The following is a 26,126-nucleotide window of genomic DNA, read 5'->3' as shown; positions in this document are numbered from 1 at the left end:
AAGTTTATAACAATATTAATTATTTATGAAACTAGGAACCGGATCCAGAAACCTGGACGACTGATCTTCAAAATAGGCATACCGATTTTCATAGAAATTTAACAGTTGATGTATATCGCTGAGAAAAAGAATTGCTTGCTCGTTGGCCACATGGGGAAAACTCATTTGACCGTTATAAATTTTCAAATAAAAAAAAATTGGCTAGATTAAGACCTAGAATCCGGAAATTGAAAATCCCAGTCTTCATCAGGATTCGAACCCTGTATCTCCGGTTCAGAAGCCCAGCGCTTTACCCCTCGGCTACCGAATGATTTGAGAATCTGTAACACAAGATGTATATTTAAAAAAAGTAAACTTTTTTGGGGGGTAAATGTAGTAATTAGTAGGATAGAACTTACATTAACGTAGCAATAAAAATGTAAAAAAAAATATTTTTGGAACAAAAAACTTAAAACCATTTGCATAAATGTGTTAAAAATATGGTTAATAGTTATCTCCCCTACTAAAGAGCCTCCAGTATTTGTAACTTTTAATAGTGAATAGTTGTAAAATGGTGTATTGTTATAAAAAAAACTGCTTACATAAGTAATTTAAAAAATTAGATTTTTCGCTTTTAGAAAAGAAAAAAGTAGCAGTTGCATCTTAACTTTGAATGGACTAAAATATTATGATGGATTTTCTAGTCCTTTTCTAGTTTACAAGATCTAAACGGGACGCACGGACGGGCATTTCACACAAAACTAATAGTGTCTTTTCCCCTTTCAAGGGCCGCTAATAAGTACTCAGGAAGACAAAAAGATAAAGACAGCCAGCTAGGAAAACCAATGACTTGGCAGAATGTAAATCCCTGGTTAACATGACGCGTAGGAAGTAAGGTCTTTATTTTATATGATAAGTGTGTGTTCTTGTGTGAGCCTGGCCTAACTGATGCCTTTTAATATTAATTGATTGATGTTTGATCATGGTACGCATGGTGGAACTGTTCAATCTATCAATAAAGACTGATGGCAATCTTCTTTCCATGATAGAGCCTTCCCTTAGTAAGTTTTTTAGTGAGAAAAAGCCGCTGTCGGTGAAGAGTTTAAAAAAGTTTGTATTTTTTATGAATAACAACAAAGGTTAGATATTAACTCTTTCTCTACTAACTAACGATACCAACGTTGATTTCACCAGAATGTGTTAAATAATTATGGAGAAAGAGTTAAATTTATTATCAAGTTCGCTTTTAAAAGATTAAATATAGCCGTTATACCAGATCTTTGCAAGTATCAAAATATCATGAAATTGGAATTTCAAAATTTTGGCTTGTTGCAAAGTAAACCAACTCACTCTGTCTGTCTGTCTAGTAAAAGGTTTCAACACGCCTTTTCTCCCTTTTCCCAATCTCTTATCAAGTTAAAACTTTGCACAATTATTCATTGAACCTGACAAGACTGGAATCAATAAATAGTTTTTAACAAATTAATAAACTAATTTTTGGAGATAAATTATTTAGCTTTATATCGAAATAAAGGGGAATAAAGAATAAATGCTACTTGATTATAGATGTGTATATATATATATATATATATATATATATATATATATATATATATATATATATATATATATATATATATATATATATATATATATACATATTGTCACAAACCGGGGTGAGCCCACAACCGTTTGTGTGTGTGTAGCAGAACAACCGCAGTCCACTACCATGGCCTTAGTTAATGTGTAGAGTTATAAGTTGATTTCTGTTATTTGTATTTTAGATTTATTGTCATTATTTATGTTTTAATATATTTTAATTAGATTTGTTTATTATTGGAAGGGGAAATAAGTATTTTTTTGTGCTTTAATGTTTATTTTGTTGTCACGGGACCAGAGTACCTAGGCTACAACGAGGGCGGGGTGATCTGGGAAATCTAGGGAAAGGGGCAGTGGCGCGGCCTACATCATCACTGGTCAGATACTGATGATGCATGTAGACGTAACCACTGAGGATACGTCACTGATGATGCAAGGGGACGTAACCACTGTGTTGCGGTGTAGTCCACGTGGGAGGGTTCTTTTTGCTCTGAAAAGGAGAGAGTTAGTTGGCGTGGGTCTTGTAGAGCGGACGGTTGTATTTCCCGCTCCTGCTCGTTTCCTAATCTGGTACGAGAAAACTATAGCAGAATGACTTCATGATTAGAGACCTAGTCATTAGAGATCTGAGTTTAGTTTTAGTAGTTGATGTACCTGTATATAACGTTTCATTTGGAAGTTTATTTGTTGTGTGTAAAATAAAGTTACAGGTTAAAGTTATAGCCTCTAACTACATTCCGTGTTGAGTTGCATATCTCAGTTATATATATGTTAGTTATAACACCAAAATCGCGACAAGGCTAAAGCTACCAAAGTTCCAGCGTCAACAGTCGGGCCTCCTGAATCACCCTAGACAACGACCAGTTGCAGGAGGCGCCAGCACACTGCTAGCGTCTTGTGACATATATATATATATATATATATATATATATATATATATATATATATATATATATATATATATATATATATATATATTATCCCTTTATTACGTCTTCCCATTCTCGGATCAAGTTGAATTTTTTAAAAATTATTCATAGTCGATTACAATAAACGAATCAATAAAAAAAAACAACAAGGTTACTAAGACAGTTTGTGTGGGAACACAAACTCAAAATCAGCCCCCGAAGTGGTCCACCCAGGCAGGTAAAAAGGCAGGTTTCAATATTTTCAGAAAGAACAACAGAATGAAATTCTATTTATAAAAAAATGACAAAGAAGTATGGAGAAAGAAGGTTGACAGATCTTGTGTGGTGTCTCAGCGGTCAAGCAGACCAAAGGATAGGTGAAAGTGAATGTACTGGTAGATGTGAACCTGGCCTAACTGATGTCTTATAATGAATACCTAATTATTTTCTAAAGGGTCAATCTCTTATTCCTCAAGAAAAAAACATTTATGTTAAAACTAAAAAAAATATTTTTTCCCTTTAATTAAGCGTTCTGTGGTTCCCTAGTCCATCTGCAGTATACGCGGTAATATGAAAAACTACTTATTAATTTGTGTTTTAAATTATGTCCAACTTATATGCATACTAAATTGATTTTTTCTCCAAAAAAAAAAGTAAACATTTTTTTTGTGTGTAAATGTAGTGCTTTGTATAACGGAACTAACCTAACTTAGCAATACAAATGTACAAAAATAATCTTTTGAAAAAAATCTAAAACCGTTTGCATAAATGTGTTGAAGATATGATGCGGGGTGGTTTGTACTTTTCATTCTCTCGTGTTTGTTACTATTAAAAGTGAATAGTTGTAAAAGTGGTAGATCTATATTTTTATTAAAAAAAAATTGCTCGCATAAGTGATTTAAAAAAATTAGATTTTTTCGCTTTCAGAGGAGGAAAAAGGAGAAAAACTTTGGTCTACAATATTATAATGTCGGATTTTCACTCTCTTTTCTAGTTTACGAGATCTAAACGTAACAGACGGCGGACGGATAGACATTCCAAACAAAACTAATATTTTCCCCTTTCGGGGGCCGCTAAAAATGAAATAAATTAACAAATTAGTTAACCATTTATTTCTTATTATTTAATGTTGTTTTATACAACAGAAAAGAAGCTGAACCCTGTAATATCGGATAAATGGCAGTAATTAGCGGTTCTCTCCCTTACACCGAATTAATAGAGTGTTTTTTTCTTTGACGGTCACTAATTTAAAAAAAAAAAACATTTATAAAACCATAATACCCAGTATTTATTTATTGACCTTTTTTTTTTTCCTTACAAATGTAATTTGTAAGTGTACAAAAGCATAAAATGAATTGGTTTGTCACTTGATATTATTTTGTATTTCGCCATCGACATTTATAAGATCCCTCAGTTTTCAGGGGTTATGTTATAACTAACTCTATAAAAAGCATCTAATTAGGACAGTGTTACCAAGCAAGGCAATCACTTCACTCCATCTGGTTTTAAGTTCTTATTTTCGTCACCAAATTGTCCTGTCCACCGGATCTCTTCATTGCTACGTAACATTCACCGTCATTGTTGTCACGCCCCGAGTGACAGCCTTCAATTTCTAGCAACCCTCGTGACGTGATCATGTGACCTCCTTTTGGAATTGTAGGACATGTTTTTACTTATCTTAAAGATTTCTTATTGCTTTCTATCGCAGTGGTTCCCAACCTTTGACTTTTGTCGGACAAGGAATCAAATACAGGCACGACACATGTGCTACTTGACAACACTTTTCTATCTAAAGCTTGGGTGGATGTGGCTACAATTTTACACAATCATACATATAAACATTCAAAATTACATCAGTTTGTGTTTGAATCAGTGGCGTAGCTAACAATGTGCGGTTGGTGCGGGTCGCACGGGACATCAAGAGGTAAGGGAGTATCAAACTGAGGACAAACTTTCTCAGTAAAACTACACATTGTAATTACATCAATAAAACAAACACATTCATTTGTTTTGGTAATTTGTTTTGTCCTATATTCATTCTTAAATTAAATTAAATGTAAGCTGTAGACCAGCTTGAATTACATTTTACCAGATTGGTTTAAATCTCTGAGAGTAAGCACTTTTACTTTTTTTAAGCCTTACATGATGTTACTTCATTGCACTGGTTATGGACTAGTTTATAATTGTGTTTTTTTTTATTACTAATTAGTAATGGTCCAATATCTTTTGATGGAGCAGTATCTGGGATGTTTTCCAACCGCTCAGCAAACACAACCCTGCTAGAGTCGGGATTCAAACTCAAGCCCATTTGAAATGTGGCCAAGCCGCTAACAAGTTTTTTTACCTTCTTAGCCACACATCACTTGCTTGGAGGGAACTTGAAGTTGTCTTTGCCTACGCAACAATAATGACAGCAAGGCTCAAGATTTAAATAAGCAAGAGGGGAAAATGTGAAGACATTATCTGTAAAGAATCTTGGACATTATCCGTTTTCTCTTCAAGCAGAATCTGGCACTCCGTGGCTTTATGAACGAGTTGAAGAAGAATTGGCAGTACACAATCAAAGAAATATCCTGGAGTGAAATTACTTTCCAAGTACAATCCATTCATGAGAGACCGAATGCTTACATGTACCATGAAAATAAAAACAAATTTATTGTTATATATATTTTCACAAAAACAAAACAAACAAGATTACAAAGAGAGTTTGTGTTACACAAACTCAGAGGCGGCCCCCGTCGAAGTCGGATCCCTGTCGGATCTGCATAATCGCAAATAATATTCAAGAGGTGATTTAATTTTGATGTAAAATGTTTTACACGTTTCTTCAGAGTTGAAGATAATTACTTCCTAGTCCAAACCTCCCGCAGGACGACGGGGGATGGGAGCGGGCAGGGTTTGAACCCTGGGCCATCCATAAATCTGAACGACAGTCCAGCGCGCAAACCGCACGACCAGGCAGCCATCCGATGGTCAAAAGTAATAATGTTTCAAAGATTCATTTGCCGTAAATTTAAATTTAATAAAAAAATAGTAGATTAGTTTTAGTATATTAAAACATTACAATATTGATCAAAACGTTTGGAAATGAAAATCTACACTTTTTTTTTACACTTTAAGTTTAGAAATTGAAATTCTACATCTTAATCTAGTCTATTTTAGTCTAAACTAGATCTAGAAATTCTAGATCTAGACTCTAAAATAATTTTAATTAGAATATAAATCCAGATCTAGATAAACTGTAATAAAAATCTAGATCTAGTTTAAAAAATCTAGATTAGATCTAAATCAAGATATCATTCCTTTTTTAAACGCGAGTCACATAACGAGGCTTAATAAACATTACTATACCGAGTTCTTTTTTCATTTCATTTGAAGAATTAATTCCATATAACGTCAGAGGGAAAAAAAAAACACTACGTCACACGGCCTAGCTAGACTAAAAATCGCCTTCATCTATAAGAGCCATTTATCGAGTGTTCATAGACTTTGGTGCACCGAGTGCGTTCTTTAAGCATTTCATTTAAAGAATTCATTCCATATGACGTCAAAGGAAAAAAAAAACACTACGTCACACGGCCTAGCTAGAATAAAAAACGCCTTCATCATTACGAGCCTTTTATAGAGTGTTCATAGACATTGGTGCACCGAGTGCGTTCTTTTAGCATTTCATTTAAAGAATTCATTCCATATGACGTCAAAGGAAAAAAAAAACACTACGTCACAAGGCCTAGCTAGACTAAAAATCACCTTTATCAACACGAGCCATTTCTCGAGTGTACATAGACATTGGTGCACCGAGTGCGTTCTTTTAGCATTTCATTTAAAGAATTCATTCCATGTGACGTCAAAGGAAAAAAAAAACACTACACCACAAGGCCTAGCTAGACTAAAAATCACCTTTATCAACACGAGCCATTTCTCGAGTGTACATAGACATTGGTGCACCGAGTGCGTTCTTTTAGCATTTCATTTAAAGAATTCATTCCATGTGACGTCAAAGGAAAAAAAACACTACGTCACACGGCTTAGTTAGACTAAAATATGTTTTCATTAATACAAGCAATTTTTTCGAGGGTTAATAGAAATTGGTGCACCGAGTGCGTTCTTTTAACATTACATTGAAAGAGTCCATTCATATGACGTCAAAGAAAAAAAATTCCATTACCTCACAATAGGCTAGTACCGGTACCATAAAAAAAATGTCTTTATTTAAACGAGATATTTAACGAGGGTTCATAGACATTGGTGCACTGAGTTCTAATAGATATTATTTAAAAAGGATCAAAGCCACATTGTTTTTGCGTTTTGTCTGTCAGTCGGTCTGTCCGTTATCTTGATATAAAAAAAAACAACTAAAAGTTATTAAAAATTGATTAACCTTTATTTTACGTTTCAAAACATCGCAATAATTTTTAGGTATGAACACAATTGAAAAGTTTATATAATAGATTGTTCCGGATGTTTGTATAAATAGTAAAAGAAAAAGAGAATTTCAGATAAATGTAATACCGTTAATTAAATTTTTTGGATGGTCTCGTATAAAAATTAGATGTACTACAGCCACGTGGAGAGATTTTCATACCTTACTTTGGTGTTTGGATTCTGTTTTCCTTAAAAATCGGAACATAATATTAACGATAATTAGATTTTTTAATGTTTTAGGTAGAAAGTTAAATGTACTGTAAGAGAGTAGTGAGTTAAAATATTTTTCATAAAAATCCGTAAAAACATTATTTCGTAAATGAGAAGATTATTTGTTTTTTAATTAGAAGAGGGAGTTCAAACAATTATTTGGCGTTAGTAGATTTTTAAATAAATTCGGAAATTTCTGGCGACGATTTGTAAGAAACAAAATCCGGAACTTTCTTTATCGATTACTAAACTTCTATGTTATGTTTTACAAGAAAATTAAATGTCTAAAAAGTAATTTTCAGTAATCAATTCTAGTAAATTACTTTTTTTAAAAGCCTTATGCGATTTCAAACAATCATTAGGCATAATTCATGTTTTATAAAACAATATCCGGAACATTTTTACACTTAATGAAATATAAGTCAGTATAGAGATTATGATTTAGCATTAATATGCTATTTACATAAAAAACGGAACAACATATTATTGATAATGTGTTTTTGCAACCTTTAAGCATGGAAATTGAATGTAATATAAGTTAGAAGAGCAAACAAACATTTGTTGGCGTTGATTAGTTTTGCACAAAAAAATCCGGAACAATCAATTTTAGATACTTAAAACTATTGAGATGTTATGGGAGGAACATTAAAGGGTAAATCCGATTTTCAATAGCTTTTAGAGTTCTAGTTTTTTAAATCTAATCGTGACGGACAGACCGACCAACAGACAAAACGCACAAAAATAAGCTTGTTTTATTCGGATGGGGGCACTAAACAAAAAATAAATAAAATCTGATTTTTAAAAAAAGTTTAAGGAATTGGTTTAGCACCTGATCATGTTGCGACGTTACGCTACTGCACGAAAATCGCTGCATAAAAAGTCCATTTAAAAAAATGTGCGTGATATTTACATACAAAGTGCATTATTAGCCTTTATAAACAAACAGAAATGTTTTCTTTTAATTTTAGCAGCTAGTTGACCAGAAAAAACGTCTTTAACTATTATTTGTATTTGTTGTAAACATTTCCTGTACATTTTAAAAATATATTTGACTTAGTGATACTGAAAATACACAAAAATTGTCCATCTTTGTTAGCATATTGTAACATTGCCTCCCTTACATTTACGTAATTGTTTTAGAATTGGTGTATTTTTATGAAAAAAACGCTTGCATAATTAATTTTATAAATTAAACGGTTTGCTTTTAGAAAACCAAAAGTAGCCGTTGCACCTAAACTTTTCAAGCCGGATTTAATGATGAAATAATATTTTTCATATCTTTTCTAGTTTTCGAGATCTGAGTGTGACAGACGGACAGACGGACAGACGGACAGACGGACATTTTGCACAAACCTAATAGCGGCTTTTTCCCCTTACGGGGGCCGCTAAAAATCATACAGAAAGTATTAAAAGCTTATATTTCTCGATTTTTTCCCACAATACACCTAACATTCAAAATATGGAGCAAAATTTATGCTACATTAACCACAAGAAAAAATTGCCAGACGTAAAACTTACTTAATTATTTAGACTTAGACTTAGGTCCTCCCGCGCCGTTCGGCGCTTTGGGCGGCAAGCTGTCTCCATAAAGATCTGTCATTGGCAATGTCTAAAGCCTCCTCCCACCTGGTGTCCACTGTTCTGAGGTCCTCCATGAAGGTGTGTCGCCAAGTAATACGAGGACGTCCCTATTTGCGCTTTCCTCGTATTGGCTTCCATTTTATCACAACTCTTGGTGTGCGTAATTCATTTTGTTGTAGAACATGTCCTGCAAACCTTATGCGACGTTCTGTCACAACCTCACTAAGTGTTCGACTCCCAGTTCGGCCTATGATTTCCCTGTTTGAGACCCGCTCTGTGTAACTGACTCCAAAAATCTGTCTCAGCCATTTTTGTTGAGCCACATTTAGTCTTTTCTCAATTTAGACAGATGACTTCAATGTCTCACATGCATATGTAGCAGTCTGAATGACGATTGTGTTGAGAAGGTGTATTTTTGTCCAATGGCTTGGCTAGTCAAAATAGGCTGCAGCCTTTGGAAAATGCTCCCTGCCTTTCCTATTCGGCACGCTACATCATGGTAAGCATCTCCATCATTTGTTATGATGCTACCAAGGTACGTGAACTTGTCCAGCTCTTCAAGCTTTGACTCTCCAAGTCTGACGGGGGCACCCTTTGTCTTATATCCCACTCGCATAATTTTAGTCTTATCCAAGTTTATGCGGAGGCCAATTATGGTTGCTTCTATATCTAGACTCTCCGTCATTTCTTGAATGCATTTATTTGTAGCCCAAATTAGTGCAACATCATCAGCAAAGTCCAAGTCCGTCAATCGAAGTTGTTCACGTCATGGAATACCAAAGGCAGACTGGTTCATTGCTCTTCTCATTATGTAGTCGATGGTTAGGAGGAAAAGGAAGGGAGATAAGATGCACCCCTGTCTCGCACCTGTCTCGATGCTAAAAAACTCTGTTGTTCCCTCTTCTGTTTTAATGCAGCAACTAGACTGACTGTAAAGGTGTCGTGGGATCTGGACGAATTTTTCTGGGATGCCGTATTCTCTAACTATTATCCATAGTGATTCTCGGTGTACTCTATCAAACGCTATTTTGAAGTCCACGAAACTGATCGTTAGCCGTTGTTGGTACTCGAGACTTTGTTCTATGATATTTCGTAGAACGAAAATCTGATCTGTACATGATCTGCCTCTTCGGAAACCTGCTTCTTCTCTGAGCCTCAACTTCAACTTGGTTGTCATCCCCATAATGGTTTCACCCGGTGCGACCGCACTCCTCGCACCCCCTAATGACGCTACTTCTCCCAGATACGTAGTCCTGCCTCACCTCAATGGTGCCAATTAATATTTTGGAGTAGACGTGAACATATCCACGTCCAGACCATGTAACACTGTTGAGCTGTCAAAGTTATCCGAGACATTGTACATAGATCATGATTATTTACACTGTTCATTGTAATGTACCTGCCGCAGCTCATCAATTGTAATCGTTGCCAATACAGTAAGTTATCAAAACGAGATGTTGATCACAATGAACCAAAATGTCAGATTTCTGTAGGCACGTAAATCCAAAATTGTTCCTAGTGCATGGTTCATACTTGTATTTCAGGGATAAAACTGTAGTGCGAATATGCAAGGGAAAAAAATGGAATGGTCAACAAAAAATGGATTTAAATCAAAGGCAACTTTTGAAACAGTGTCCAGCTCAGTCTTAATGGAATTTCTTTTTCCTAGAAGAAAAAAGAGGGGAGGGGTGTAGTAACCTAATAAAAGACTACAGGAAGACATGTCTTGATGCTAGGCCTTATTGAACAAGAATGACAAAACTGTTCACAATAACACAGTACACACACACACACACAAGCTGACCTGGATACCATGACATTTTGACACACTAGAACAGATCAGTTCACAACACACAACAAGAAACATAAATACACAACAGGGGGCGGCCACAACCCTCGCGGCGGCCCTGTGTTTAGAATTATTAGGCCTACTACTGGGTAATAATGCACTATGCACTAATGCACTGTTCTGTTCTGTTCGCATTACATTTACTTCATAATGTGATACTACTGTTTACATAATAAATAAATTTGTATCCTTAAGCTGTAAGAAGATAAACTATTTCCTTAATTATTTATAGATGTAACTTTTGTTCGAATTGTTTAATACATTTAAATTTAGATATAGGCCTACATCTGGCCTCTATCGAGTCTAATTTAGATTGTTGTCTATTGTTTGAGGATATTTTAAAAACTGCGCGCTTTGAGAGTATTTTTTTAACTTTCAACTAAAACAAAGCTCGTGTTAAAATTATTTTAAAAAAAAACAACATTTGAACCAGTATTCTAGTCTATGATTTAGTTAATAAATAAAAAAAATATTTTATAATGATTCATTGATACTATTTCCATTGTAACCTTAGATGCACATTTTTGTAAAATGCGAGAATCTTGGAATGAAACTTGATTTTATTAATGAAGAAGTCTGTGACCTTTCTAAAATAGGTACCACCCCTAAAGTTTTTCATTGAAAAGTGGTGTAATTTTTTGAAAATATGTTTGCATATATTTATTTAAACATTAGATGGTTCACTTTCAGAAAAGGAAAAAGTAGCCATTGCATCAGAACTTTGAATGATCTAAAATATGATGTCGATTTTAATTTTCTCTTCTAGTTTCTGAGATCTAAACGGGACGGACAGACGGACAGACAAGCCACACAAAACTAATAGCGTCTTTTCCCCTTTCAGGGGCCGTTAAAATGTCAGTCCCTGAATATCGCCATCTTGATTCGCATATTTTTTTAAAAATTATTGTGGTAAATGTGGCTACATGCAAGCGACGTTTTTTCCAAACATACTTTCCATAAACGATGACGCAATTTCATCTATTGAACAAGACCTAGTGGAAATTTATTTCGATAAAATATCCATAGTTTGCCGCCGAGAAAGCACGTGAGATTCACTTTTAGTATCTTTTTTTGTAAAATTGAATCTTTGCAAAATAGCTATGTTTAAATAATGAATACACTTTATTCTGAAATTAGAAACTTTTCGCTGTTTTAAAATATTTTTTTTTTTTTTTGGAGGGCATCTTAATTAAGGGACTGGTGTGAATCCTACCCCATTATCTTAGACACATGTCGCAGATTATTCGCATAATTAAAAAGAACAATTATATTTAAAAATTGATCAGTATTTCTATACATCTGAGCCTAGTGGTGAAGTCAATGCCGGATTTAAGTATGTGGCGGCCCCAAGGCAGATTTTTTTGTGGATGCTGGACTCAGTTGTCAGAGGCTATCTGAGACGCATAACTTTAAAAGTATTTTATAGAGCTTATCCCCCTTGACATGTATTTTGAATACACACGATTATGGCAGTGAGAGAACATACATTCACGAATCGTATTGTATCAAAAAGACATGTTAGGTCAGTTATGAAATACATTTTGAAGCAATATTCTGGTAGAATTTTTTACCCAAACTGTTCAATATCACACGATTACTGTTGTATCACATATCTTTGTATCCCACGAGAGACCCACTTTTGATATGCGATGTGATCACGTGATCTGCTTTCCTCGTCTGCTTACTAATTGAAATTCTTCCCCCTTACAAACAAAGATATGCTACATAGATGAAATAAAATATTTTATTTGTTATCTCCCTTTACACAGAGAGTCTTAAGGGACGTGATATTCTTAATTCTAAATGGATTGAATGAACAAATAATTTCCAAAAATTACACAAGTTGTCTACTACGTCAACATCGGGATTGAAAACTTCCATTTGTGGAAGATGATGTCGCAGAAGAAAGTGTTTCAAAGATTAATATAGCTATAAGAGTAAAATGTGACTTACATTTTAGAATGGTTACATATGAAGAGACCTAAACAAGCAGAATATCTATTTAAAAAAAAATCATGATTTATGCTTTTTTATCTATCTCAATGAAAAGTTTTGCGAAGTTTCAACTTATTTTGGGAATGGCAGAAATAACAGACAGAGTGAGTCGATGTAAACTATGTGTTATTCCTAAATTTCAATGTGTCTATTTACCTTCTCATCAATGACTTAAGAAGCATTCATTTCGTTATTAAAGCATTTTTTTTAAATTGCTTTAAATTTGTGTATACGAATTCAATTTTCTTTACCAGACGTCAACTATTAAATTATTATCTTAACGTTTAAAAAAAAACAAAATGGTGCCCTAGCCAGTGGTGCTGTTAAACATGGCGCAAAACTCAGGGTTTTTGTCCATGGCTTGTCCATGCCGGAGAGCATTGGATCCTCTCAAGTTCTGACTCAATGGAACTGAGGCTGTAGAACTGAAAAATCTACGTAAATACAAAAAATCCAATACACACTAACTATTAAACTGATATTCTGTGCATTGGTTTATTTGGATAGAGAGCGAGGTAAATGGGTCATCGCCGAGTGCAGTGTTCATTTAGTGTTCAACATTTGTCTAACAAAAAAAAAAACTGAAAAAAAAAAAAATATTTATTTAGAAAAATTTCCATTAATGCATTATTCTTGTGTGCTTTTAATTAACTAGAATTAAATATTAAATGTCTAGAGACTAGAGAAGCTCATGAATTTACGTCCATAAAACAATTATGATTAAAAAGTGCGCATGTAAATATTAAATAGAGAATCAATGTTCCTGTCTAGCCGAGCCTTTATGCACATTCAGTTAATTATGTTCATTTTTAGATTCATCCACATACGTCACGTGAGCATTAGATGACACATTAAGGACTCAATCAAAACTTAGAAGTTACGAAAATGATGTGCATGCAACGAAAAGTGAACCATTTATCCAGATTGACATTATAATGTTCTTATAAATCATTGTAATGGAAATAATATATATATATATATATATATATATATATATATATATGGTTCCCGGTTATTTCATCCCCGGTCACTTCATCCCCTGGTCATTTCATCCTTGGTCATTTCATCCCATGGTTATTTCATCATCTTATCATTTTATCTAACTAATAATAATTGTAAAAATCTCAAAATAAGCAATATTTATTACATTCATTTTTATTAACATGATTATCTACGCCTATCAGATAGAGTGGGATGGGAAAATTTAGATCAGATCGATGCCTAATGGCAGAGAGAGAGAGAGAGAGAGAGAGTCACATCCTACATGCAAGATTATTTCCAATAAGCACTCAATCGATTATAAAGGCTCATTTATAGAAACCTCATTATGACGGAAATATAATATAAACATGTATTTATGTCCACATATATATACCAGTGTGAATATCAATAAACAAATTTACGTATACATGTAGAAATAAAATATCGATGAAATGTCACACACAGATAAAGTCCTATAACACAATTTACAACATAAACGTTTAAAGGGAATTAAAGCAAAACTGATATAGCCAACATGATATCCTGAGGATGGGTGAAGTCAGAATAAAGAATATAGATGTATATACAACATATTTCGACATTTATGAATATTTAATAACTAGCTAAAGGAGTCATCATTGACATTTTTTTTTTCATTTCATATTTTATTGTAAAATGTTTTACATGTTTCGGATGTTCCTTCAGAGTTGAAGATAGTTTACTTCCTAGTCCAAACCTCCCGCAGGACGACGGGGGATGGGAGCGGGCAGGATTTGAACCCTCGACCATCGATAAATCCGAACGACAGTCCAGCGCGCAAACCTCACGACCAGGCAGCCATTGTAGGTAACTTCGAATAAATCTTTCGCTGATGTAGATGAGCCATCAGCACCTACCTATGGATAAAAGATATATGTTGGAGAGAGAACACAGACAAACAAAAACAAAACCAAATTCTGGCTGCCTGGTCATGTTATGTGCTTTGAAGTGCCACTGCGATGGTGCTAGTTCGAACCAGCCCATCAATATCCTCTGTTGACCTGCTGGAAGTTTGTGCTTGATGGAATAATAATTACTTACGAAACTTTAGAACTAAGCTCATAAAACAGAAAAAAATATTTATTTTACACTGAAACTCAACCAGGCCAGTAAGATCTTTTATTGATTATTTAAGGGACTTTAAAAAAATGTTTTTATCATGCAGACGAATATATTGGTGATGCCCAATTTACATCCAACAAGGCTTATATCAGGTTTTAACAGGTTGATATCTGGCCTCTTAAAACTCTTGCATGTGTTGTGTAATGAAGCCATATATCAGGTTTTAACAGGTTGGTATCTGGCCTCTCAAAACTCTTGCATGTGTTGTGTAATGAAGCCATATATCAGGTTTTAACAGGTTGGTATCTGGCCTCTCAAAACTCTTGCATGTGTTGTGTAATGAAGCCATATATCAGGTTTTAACAGGTTGATATCTGGCCTCTCAAAACTCTTGCATGTGTTGTGTAATGAAGCCATATATCAGGTTTTAACAGGTTGGTATCTGGCCTCTCAAAACTCTTGCATGTGTTGTGTAATGAAGCCATATATCAGGTTTTAACAGGTTGATATCTGGCCTCTTAAAACTCTTGCATGTGTTGTGTAATGAAGCCATATATCAGGTTTTAACAGGTTGGTATCTGGCCTCTTAAAACTCTTGCATGTGTTGTGTAATGAAGCCATATTTCAGGTTTTAACAGGTTGGTATCTGGCCTCTCAAAACTCTTGCATGTGTTGTGTAATGAAGCCATATTTCAGGTTTTAACAGGTTGGTATCTGGCCTCTCAAAACTCTTGCATGTGTTGTGTAATGAAACCATATTTCAGGTTTTAACAGGTTGGTATCTGGCCTCTCAAAACTCTTGCATGTGTTGTGTAATGAAGCCATATTTCAGGTTTTAACAGGTTGGTATCTGGCCTCTCAAAACTCTTGCATGTGTTGTGTAATGAAACCATATTTCAGGTTTTAACAGGTTGATATCTGGCCTCTCAAAACTCTTGCATGTGTTGTGTAATGAAACCATATTTCAGGTTTTAACAGGTTGGTATCTGGCCTCTTAAAACTCTTGCATGTGTTGTGTAATGAAACCATATTTCAGGTTTTAACAGGTTGGTATCTGGCCTCTTAAAACTCTTGCATGTGTTGTGTAATGAAGCCATATTTCAGGCTTTAACAGGTTGGTATCTGGCCTCTCAAAACTCTTGCATGTGTTGTTTAATGAAACCATATTTCAGGTTTTAACAGGTTGGTATCTGGCCTCTTAAAACTCTTGCCCTTGTTGTTTAATGAAACCATGGAGACTCTGCTCATCAAATTTATTGCGGCCTGTAGTGTACATTTTGGAAAATCATATTTCCCTATGTACGAAAAAGTTACGCCACTGGAATACATACATTGATCAAGCCAGCATCAAAATAAAGTTTGGACATAACTGAAAATTATTAAAACTATGTAACTCTGGTGAGTACATTTGATGCTCTACATCCAGTGATTATTATCCCTTGACTTCATGTATGAACAGAAATTTCAAACAATATCCAACACTTTGGGACAGCCGAGGCTGTTGCTAATTACCAGGTTAAAAAGAGACCTCATTAAAAGCAATAAATTTGTGTGTACGTATTAAAATAGAGAAGAATACTGTACAATGTTTACCATGAAATTTAATATTTCATTATTCTAACAAGTTTTGTGTCTATAGTTACGATTTCTAAAAAAAAATATTTTTTTTCTAAAAATTGTAAAATAATATTTTTTAAATACTATTTTCATTACCTATTGGAATTATAATTATGTTTTTCATTTAGTACATTACTTGTAACAATTAAATAACATTAAATCTATCAGAAGGTATATATATATATATATATATATATATATATATATATATATATATATATATATATATATATATATATATATAAAGATAGATAAATAGATAGATAGCTAGATAAAAGATTGAAATGTTTAGTCTTATATTTTGTTTTGCAGATGTATTCAAATTGAACGCACACACACACACCTCTTACTTCAAGAAGTTGACCAAATCACGTCTGCAATGATGTAATTGTTTTATTGATCGGAACATTGCTTGACGTCACTGTTTCAAGGACATTTTTGTCTGACAATACTGACCAACGATTCTCAAATTTGTCTTTCGTTAATGACCCTTCAGTCAAACTTTGACTTTTCAAAGTCTCTCTCTGTATTTATCTCTCTTCTACTACTTTCTCTATTCCGATTTACCCAGCCTCTCTTTCTTTTTTTTTTTTTTTGCAGCACACACTGCTACACCCTTGTCTGAACTGTGTGAGCCTCATCGCACTGAGGCACCGTGTTGAGAACACTATTCTCTAATAACACGGTCAAGGAAAGCAGTAGTTCGTTGCAGTTTCCCTGTCTCGGTACAGAGCCAGCTCTTCATGCGTACCAGTTTCTACTTCACTCTAATGACAAGTTTAAGGGTGTAGTGTCGCACACTCGTAAAGCAGGTGGTTCTGAGACCTGTCAGAACCTCCGACGCCTCTGATTACAAACTATGTTAGCACTTTTACATCAGCTGTCTTCTGAGTGGATTGAAAAGGGGGGTGGGGACAGAGAGTTCCGACTTGAAATAATGCCCAGACTTTCATCTCATTTATATGAGAAATTTCTATGAGATAATCCATAGTCGCTTCGAGACTGAGAGACCATAGATACTACTCTGAATACTGAGAAACTGATATCTATGGTTCTAAAAGGGTCATAACTTGATAAATACGCTTACAATTGTGTATCACCGACTTCTTTCTTAAAGTTGTTTAGTCTGTGAGTGTATGTGTGTGTGTGTGTTTTACCCTTTTTGTGGTTTCATCTCTAATTTTTGGAAAAAGAAAAAAAAAAGTAAGAAAAATAGTAGACAGAAAATTGGGTTAACTCTTGGGTTTTATTTCTATTCGCACCTTCTCTACATTTGTCTGGATCAATACAACAAAACTATCCTTTTTTTTCTCTCTTTCGTTTCTATGTTTGTTTGTTCCGTATAATTGCTTGTGCTCAGAACTTTAACAACATGTGTATTAAAGCAAGTTTTTTTTTTTCTTTTTAGTTTTACAGAGCAGACGTTGCTGAGAGTCACATGGGGAAACACGTGTGCGTGATATTAAGTCGTCAGGCTGAGATTGGAATGGTGCTCAGATTGTACTAGATATATGCTACAATATAAACATAGAAAAACCCAAAGAGAAATAGGAAAAATAAAACAACTGTTCGTCAATTATCTAGGTTTCCAGAACAACCATGTCAGTTCAGAATTATACTTGATCAAATATAAATTCTAACCTTTAATTACTGATAATTTTATAGGTTTATTGGTTAATCAATTTAGTCTATTTTCTAGTGATATTTGTATTCCAGTTTGTTTGTGTTGATCTATATTTCTGATACTCATTTTAATGCAAAACAAACAAGCAAAAATACTTTAAAAGAAGTAAAAATTAAAATTAAAAATTAAAAAAAGATAATTTTTCAATAATGATGCTGATTACTGTTTTATAAGAGCGAAAATTTTACTCTTAATATTTAATGAATGATATATATACATATATGTTTTTTTTCATTCATATATACAAGATATTTGAAGTTAATCGATAAAAATTAAACATTCTAGGTCGTACTAGCGACCTTAACCACAAAACATTTTACCAGATTGTATTTACTTAGTAGATGCTTTTTTTTTAAATAGATTTTAATTAAAGTTTCAATTAACACAATTTTGTACATATCAATGGTAAATGAGAGACTTCACTCTCACGTGACTTGTATTATCTCTCCATTATCTTATCTTATCTTATATAATACAGACGTTACTTCAAAAAAGAAGATGATTACGTCCTACGCGTCATGTATTTAGTCATGCATATTAACCAATGACTTAAATTCTGCCAAGTCACTAGTTTTCCTGGCTAGCTCAGGCAACCCATTCCATGCTTTAATAGCACTAGGCAAGAAGGAGTATTTGTACAAATTTGTCCTAGCATATGAGACGAGGAATGTGCCTTTATTTTTGTGTCTTTTCAGAGTATTTTATTAAATTTTTGTTTCTGTATTTGAAGATTATGGTTCAGTGTTTTATGTATAATTGCTACTTTACTTTTGAGTCTTCTGTCCTGAAGGCTTTCTAAATTTAGTGATTTTACTAAAGGTGTTACTCTAGTCAAATGTGAATATTCATTATAAAAGAAAAGGTTGTATGTGTTAGTTGCACCTAGACAAACAACAATGTTTTAAATTCTGAAATCGTACAATTTAAGTTTTAACACAATATCATAAGAGATCAATTTACAAATAGAAAAACATTAATCTATTCTAGAATGTAAATAAATTATGAAATCACTGTGCTGGGCCGATACAGGTATTAATGACTAATTTCTTGAAATGTGGATTACTGTTTTGCATCATGTCTTTCTTTTTTAAATACAAATATATTGACACATGTAAAAAAGAAACATATTGTACAGTTGTGTGATGGAAATAAGTTCTTTATTTTTAAAACAAAAATGTCATTAGTTCTCTTAACCCATATGCCCTTGCATGTTTGTTTTCAAATTGACTTTTATTCCAAAATAAATTTGCATATTAAATTTGAAATAGAAAGGATCGTTTTTAGAAGTCCAAATGTACCAGTTGAGTGTGGAACATCTATTTTTACTGCATTACTGTATAAGTAACCGCATTACTGTATAAGTAAACGGGTTTTTAGTTTTTTTAGAATGAGAGATGGAATGGCAGAGAGACAGCATAAAACGAATCGTTGCAGCTTTAACTCAAATCCTAAAGTATTGAGACCGTCATTTAGTAGATGACAACATAATTTAAGCAGACCCGCCAGTTATATTAAGATGTAAATGATCGCGTCCTGATAGATTTGATTAATCGGAATGGACTTGTTTATTGTTTTTCTAAGACTGGAAATGAGAGGGGAGGGGGAGTTAAACGGTGAATTAAGATTTAGATGGTTTATGGGGAATTTTACTTAAAAGCAAATGTTTAAACGTCAGTGAAATTGTATGTATTCAAAGCCTGCGTTTAAAGACAATGTCGGTTGTACTCTTTGTAAGATACGTTTCACCTGAGAATAATCCATTCTTGACCTTGTACCTTTGTTGTTTAGCTTCAAAGAAGAAATTTGCTTATTTATGGTCTAGAGGGCGGAGAGAGAATGAAATTATAGCTGGAAGGAAACATTAAAGGTTTAGAGAAAAAAAAATTAATGTGATATTTGAGTTGTCTTTGAAGAGTTTTTTTTTTTTGCTTAAGAAATTACCCTTATCTCTCTAGAACTACCATTGTTTGATGCATGGGCGTAGCCAGGGGAAGTTTGGGGGTTCAACCATCCCCACGAAATGACCACACACACACACACACACACCGCAAGGGGGGTGGAATTTAGTGACTGATTTTTGGCTTTTGTTTTGTTTATTTTAGGTGATATTTTAATACTAAACCATCACTTGCCCTAGCGCAGCCAAGAGGGTTTTCCATGTAAATCCCCCCTCCCCTCTTCTATAAAACAAAAACAAAAAAAAAATGCAGACGACAAAAATCTCAAATTCCAAGAGCATAGGTCAAGAAGATTTTGATTTTAAAACCCCCTCCGAAATAAACGATAAAACCCCCTTAGCAATATAAGACTATTCATTTATAAGTCACCAGATTCTAAGAGCGTGGCCAAGAGGGGTTTTGTGTTTAAAAAGCCTTCCAGCGGGTTTGCAACTAAAAACCACCTCTTCAATATAAAAAAACGCAAATTACTCAAAATTATGTGACAATAGCCAAAGGGGTTGTGAATTTTAACCCCATTCATCGGAATTTGAAGCTAAAAAATACCTCTTCAATATAAAAAAAAGCAAATTACGCACTGAAAATGCTATGAGTGTAGCCAAAGAGGTTTTAAGTTTACCCCCCCCCCTTGAAGCGGGGCTTGATGCTAAAAAAATACCTCTTCAATATAAAAAAAAGCAAATTAAATAGTTAAAATTCTTTGAGCATAGCCAAACGAAGCTGTTTTTGAGTTTAAACCCCCCTCCTCCAGAAGCCTTTTTAAGTTTAAAGCCCCTCAAGATTGTTTTGAGTTTAAAATCCCACTACAGAGAGTTTTGAGGTTGAAAACATTTCTCTTAAATATTATTCTAAAGCTAACCACAGTCACCAAATTCTTTAAGAGTAGCTAAGGGGGTTTTGAATTTGTAAAAAAAAATAAAAAATAAAATCTAAAGCAAACTACAGTCACCAAATTCCAATCCAAGAGTAACAAGGTTACAAAAGACAGTTTGTTTGGAAACACAAACTCAAAATCGGCCCCCGAAGAGGTCCACCCAGGCAGGCTTCAATATTTTCAGAAAGAACATCCAAATAAAATTATATCAAAGACAAATGAGAGATAAGAATGGAGAAAGAAGGTTGATAGATCTTGTGTAATGCCCCAAGAAGGTTAACACATCTTGTGTAGTGCCCCAACGGTCCCGCAGATCAAAGCATAGGTGTAAGTAAATGTAAAGTTAGTTGTGAACCTGGCCTAACTAGTTCCCCTTTTAGACCTTGATCTAAACGGGACGGACGGACAGACGGACAGACATTTCGCACAAAACTAATAGCGTCTTTTCCCCTTTCGGGTGGCCGCTAAAAAGTAAAGTTACCCTTTCAGACCTTGTGGTCTATAGGGCAGATAATGTGGCCTACGGTTAACGAGGACGTCATGTGGCCAGCACAACGACCGACTGCCTTTACTTTCCGACGACTAATGTCAGGTACGCATGAGAGCTGGGTGGACTCAGAGACGCCCAAAGATGACGAAATTAAAATTCCCAGTCTTCACCAGGATTCCAATCCCGGATCACGGTTTGAAAGTCAAGCGCTTTACCGCTTAGCCACCGCGCCTCCAAGCCAAGAGAGGTTACACATTTCTACCATTGGCTGGGCTCTGATATTCAAAAAGACTAAATGTTGCTCAACAAAGATTGCTATGACGGATTTTAGAAGTCAATTATAAAGATCGGGTCTCAATCAAGGATATCATATGCCGAACTTTAGTAAGGCTGTGACATAGAGCAACATGAGGTTGTCTGGACATGTTCTCCGACTAAATGAATTACGCATAAGAGTTGCGATGACATGGTGGTGATTACGATTAATACCGGAAATAGTGCCTGGCGGCTCAGCCACGAACCCCGCTGGGGGAGCTCACAGCGCTTCCCAGACCCCCTTGATGACAAATGCAGGGAGTCTACAATTTTTCCACTAATTTCAGGAAGGACCTATTCTAAAGAACAATAAACGTCCTCCGAAAGAATGAAGGGTCAGAATGTTATAAAGATTAATTATGTGCACACACATATATCCGCCAACCCCCCCCCCCCCCCCGAAAAAAGTTCTGGCTACGCCCATGGTCTGATGTCACATTACAAATGCTATTATCTGTTATTAACTTGAGGTGAACCTCGTTTTCGATTAGAGAAAGTGACTAAATGTGCGTGCGAGTGTGTGTGTTTCTATGGTGACGGTAAGAAGAAGTAATCGACTGGTCGGTGGTTGTGCAGTGTGAATGATGCAAGATAAGCGATTCTGTCGTAAGCTGTCTTGGGTACGCCATACTACTCCAGGATGCCAGAGTGTAAAGACGTTTTTTAAAGCGGCCCCCGAAAGGGGAAAAGACGCTATTAGTTTTTTGTGGCCTGTCTGTCCGTCCGTCCCGTTTAAATCTCAGAAACTAGAAGAGAAAATGAAAATTGGACATCATGATATTTTAGATCATTCAAAGTTTTGATGCAACGGCTACTTTTTTCTTTTCCGAAAGTGAACCATCTAATTTTTAATATTATATGTGCAAGGACATTTTCAAAAAAATACACCACTTTTCAATGAAAAACTTCAGGGGAGGTAACATTTTTAAAAAATGGTCATGGACTTCTTCATACATTAATTAAGCTTTATTCATAGATTTGCGCATTGGTACAAAACATATGCATCAAAGGTCACAATGGTAAAAGTGTCAATGGATCATTATAAAATATATTTTCCATTTTTTAACTAACTCATTGAATAGAATGCTGATTCAAATGTACTTTTTAAAAAAATAATTTTGATACGAACGTCGTTTTAGTTATAAGTTTCAAAAATAACGAACTACTTTAATATCGCGCCGTTTTGACATATCCTCATTATTGGGGCCTACACTTGACAGTGACAGTCTAAATAGAGCCCAGATCTATATAATTATAATACCAGTTATGTCTAGATATAGAAGATTCTATTTCAAGATTGTATATCTAGTTCTAGATCTAGATCTAGAATATATATATATATATAGACTTTGATCTATATATAGACTTAGATCGAGCTCTAGATCTAGACTTAAAGACTTAGATCTTTTTCTAAATCTAGGCTTAGATCTAGTTCTAGACCGAGACTTAGATCTTAAATCTAGATTTAGATCTAAAACTAGGTCTAGATTTAGCTAGATCTATGTTTAGTTTGTATGACAAATGACAGTGGAGATATTAATTTTTATTTACGAGGGGAAAGTCTTGTTGTCATTTGTACGCTTAAAGTAGGTCACGAATTTTTTTTCTTTTCGTGTTGCCAATTTATCTAATTTTGTAAAAGAATAAATCTTTTTTAGTTTCTCTTTATTACAATTTAGTATCTTATTAATTTTGAATGTACGGAGAAGGTTAATAATTATTATTTTAAAAAAAACATAAGTGTACGCTACATGAATTTATGGAGATGCTGTAGCTGAGGGGTAAAGCACTTGGAACTGGAAGTACCGTGTTCGAATCCTGGTGAAGTCTCTAGGTGGACCACTTCTGGGGCCGATTTTGAGTGTGTAAAATGTCTTTGTAACCTTGTTCTATTGTGAGTTAGATTTGTTTAAAATATACAATTATTTCATTTCATCTCGAGTTATAAATAACTATATTGTAATAGTATTAATATTTAGTGTTGTTTAAATAGATGCTATTCTAGTTATTCCAAATGCTGTAAGTTATAAGTAAGTAATATAATATGCCTACAGCGATTTAGTTATCTATCAGAAGTTTGGTGCAATAAGTCAACGACAGGCAACAAGACTGGAAACAGGGGGGGGGGGGGGGGGGGGGTCTGTGCTGGATTTCTCTTTTTATTGCTCAAGTTTGAAGATAAATTGTTTCCCTGTTCGTTTATATCCTTATTAAAGAAACTATTTTATCAGGGGAGTAGGTTGTGTGCACTTTAACATTTCTATAACAAATAAAGCTTTTAAAATACACATAGCAAAAGAATCTTTTATTCAGCATAAGCAATATAAATATAGTAAAAAGGCCATTATATTAACACATCAATTAAGAAAAAAGGAACTCGTCATAATATATAACATTTGAAACATATAGTGTAACTCGCTATAATGAATCTGATTATAATAAATTGATTCACAAAGCTATTTTGTATTAAACATGGCATAATCATATAATTCAGTGGCAACATATCTGTCTAGATAAAGAATGAACAAGTAAATTAATAAAAAAATAACTTTTCAATCTGTATCTATTACTTCAGTGTAATTTTATTAATTTTATTAATTTTTGAATCAATCATGTAACTAGTCTGTAGTAGAACTAGACTAAAATAACAAATCTGGGAGATTGGACATAGTTTTACAAAATGTTTTTGTTCAGCACGATGTCATGCTTTGAGTATGCTCAATGTGATATGGTCCAATCACTTGTGTTGACCAGTTGGGGTAAAGGTGGGACGGAAGAGGGGGTTCTTGGAGAAGGTTTCCGTGATAGCTTTCTAGAAGCAATTGTTAATGAATTTATTTGACTTAAATTTGAGAGCTCAAGCTTCCTCAATCCAACATACTAACGACTGAGCCAGACAATTACTTAAGATAATAGCAGGTCTATAGCTACCTATTGGTAGTCTCAATTTTTTTTGGCGACGGCCTAATTCTCTACACAAGGCTTATCATCCCTTAGCTATTGCCATCTCTATATGAAACGAAATTAATTAATTATAAATAATTGATTAAATAATTTTAGGGGCATAGAAAAATTGTGCAAAGTTTCAAATGGATCCGAGAATACGAAGTGACAGAAATAATGTATACCGGACAGACAGACGGACAGGGTTGATATAAGCTTTGTAATTTTAAAAAAAGTATTACAGAAGCTTTTATTACATGTATTTTAAAGCAGTGAGTCATTCCATTTCACAATCTCTTTCGTTACAGATGAGAATGAGCTGAGTTAACATCTGCAAGTCTGAGTTTAAAGGCAAGTGTTTAAAACATCGGTAGATTCTGATAAAGACAACTTGGATTTGAACATACAAATTTCCTCACAAGTGTATTTGTATTTGTATTTGAACATGGAAACATGTTTTTGTTTTTTATCCTTTTCTTCCCTTAACGATTGCCAGACGTCCTCGTGTTCAATGGAACTGATTGTGCAAGTCTCCGTCCAACAAGGAAAAAATAGTTTTTTTTTTTTTTTTTTTATTCGTCCATTTATATTCTTGTGTCCATACGTCTGGCCATCTCTTAAGTCTGTTGCTCGAAATGACATTTTTTAACTATGGCTAGGAAGTCACCATAAAGCAAACTGGACCTGTCGAATTTGAGTGGTGTTGGTGCTCATTTGAGATTTGGTTTGTGATGGTATAGCACATAAAACATTACATTTTATAAGTTAATAAATGAATTCATTATGTAAAATATATACATCTTATAACAATAATTAATAAAAGATCACAATCTAACTGGGACCAAGACTTCATTTATCCTGAGGTTCACCCAACTAGGTCTTACTAACTGGGACCAAGACTTCATTTATCCAGAGATTCACCCAATTAGGTCTTACTAACTGGGACCAAGACTTCATTTATCCAGAGGTTCACCCAACTAGGTCTTACTAAATGTGACGTTGCTAAAATCTCGCTTGGCTGTTGAGGGAATGTACTAACAAGATGAATCCCAAAGTTGACGTACATATAGCTGGGACTTAATGAAATGTAGATATTAGTAGATCCTAAGGCGTTGCTGCCAACTTTGAGATCATTAGACCTCTAGCGTTTGAAATACTGTTGTGGTAGGAGCAGTAAATGAGATAGCTAGGTTGTCACGGTGGTGGTCGTGCCGTTCAGTTTCTGGTGGATGTATTCTCTCCATTGGTTGAGTTTCTTACGAAACGTAGTTGTGAACATTCCTGTAATAGACAGAGCAAGTAGAACAAAATATCAATAGAACCATCACTCTAGCATACTTCATCATGTGCAATAACAATAATAATAATAATAATAATAAGGCTTGCTTCGAGTCCGAAGATTACTGAGGAATACAGTATTTCCCGTGGCTGCGCAGCCCCAGATGCGACCTACATAACCATTGTCCGCAGGTGGTCGATTTAGATTCTGTGTTTGTCCTCAGCAGCAGATTTTCTTTTGGTCTCCAATGTGTATCCCGCGGCCTTCGTGAGTGACCTGCATCTGTCTCGTTCCGACGCCGCATGCAGCCAGGTGTTCTCTTCTATGTCAGCCAAGGA

This window comes from Biomphalaria glabrata, unplaced genomic scaffold, assembly GCF_947242115.1.
Source record: "Biomphalaria glabrata unplaced genomic scaffold, xgBioGlab47.1 scaffold_41, whole genome shotgun sequence".
Classification (NCBI taxonomy): Eukaryota; Metazoa; Mollusca; class Gastropoda; family Planorbidae; genus Biomphalaria; species Biomphalaria glabrata.
This window is presented reverse-complemented; position numbering follows the sequence as displayed.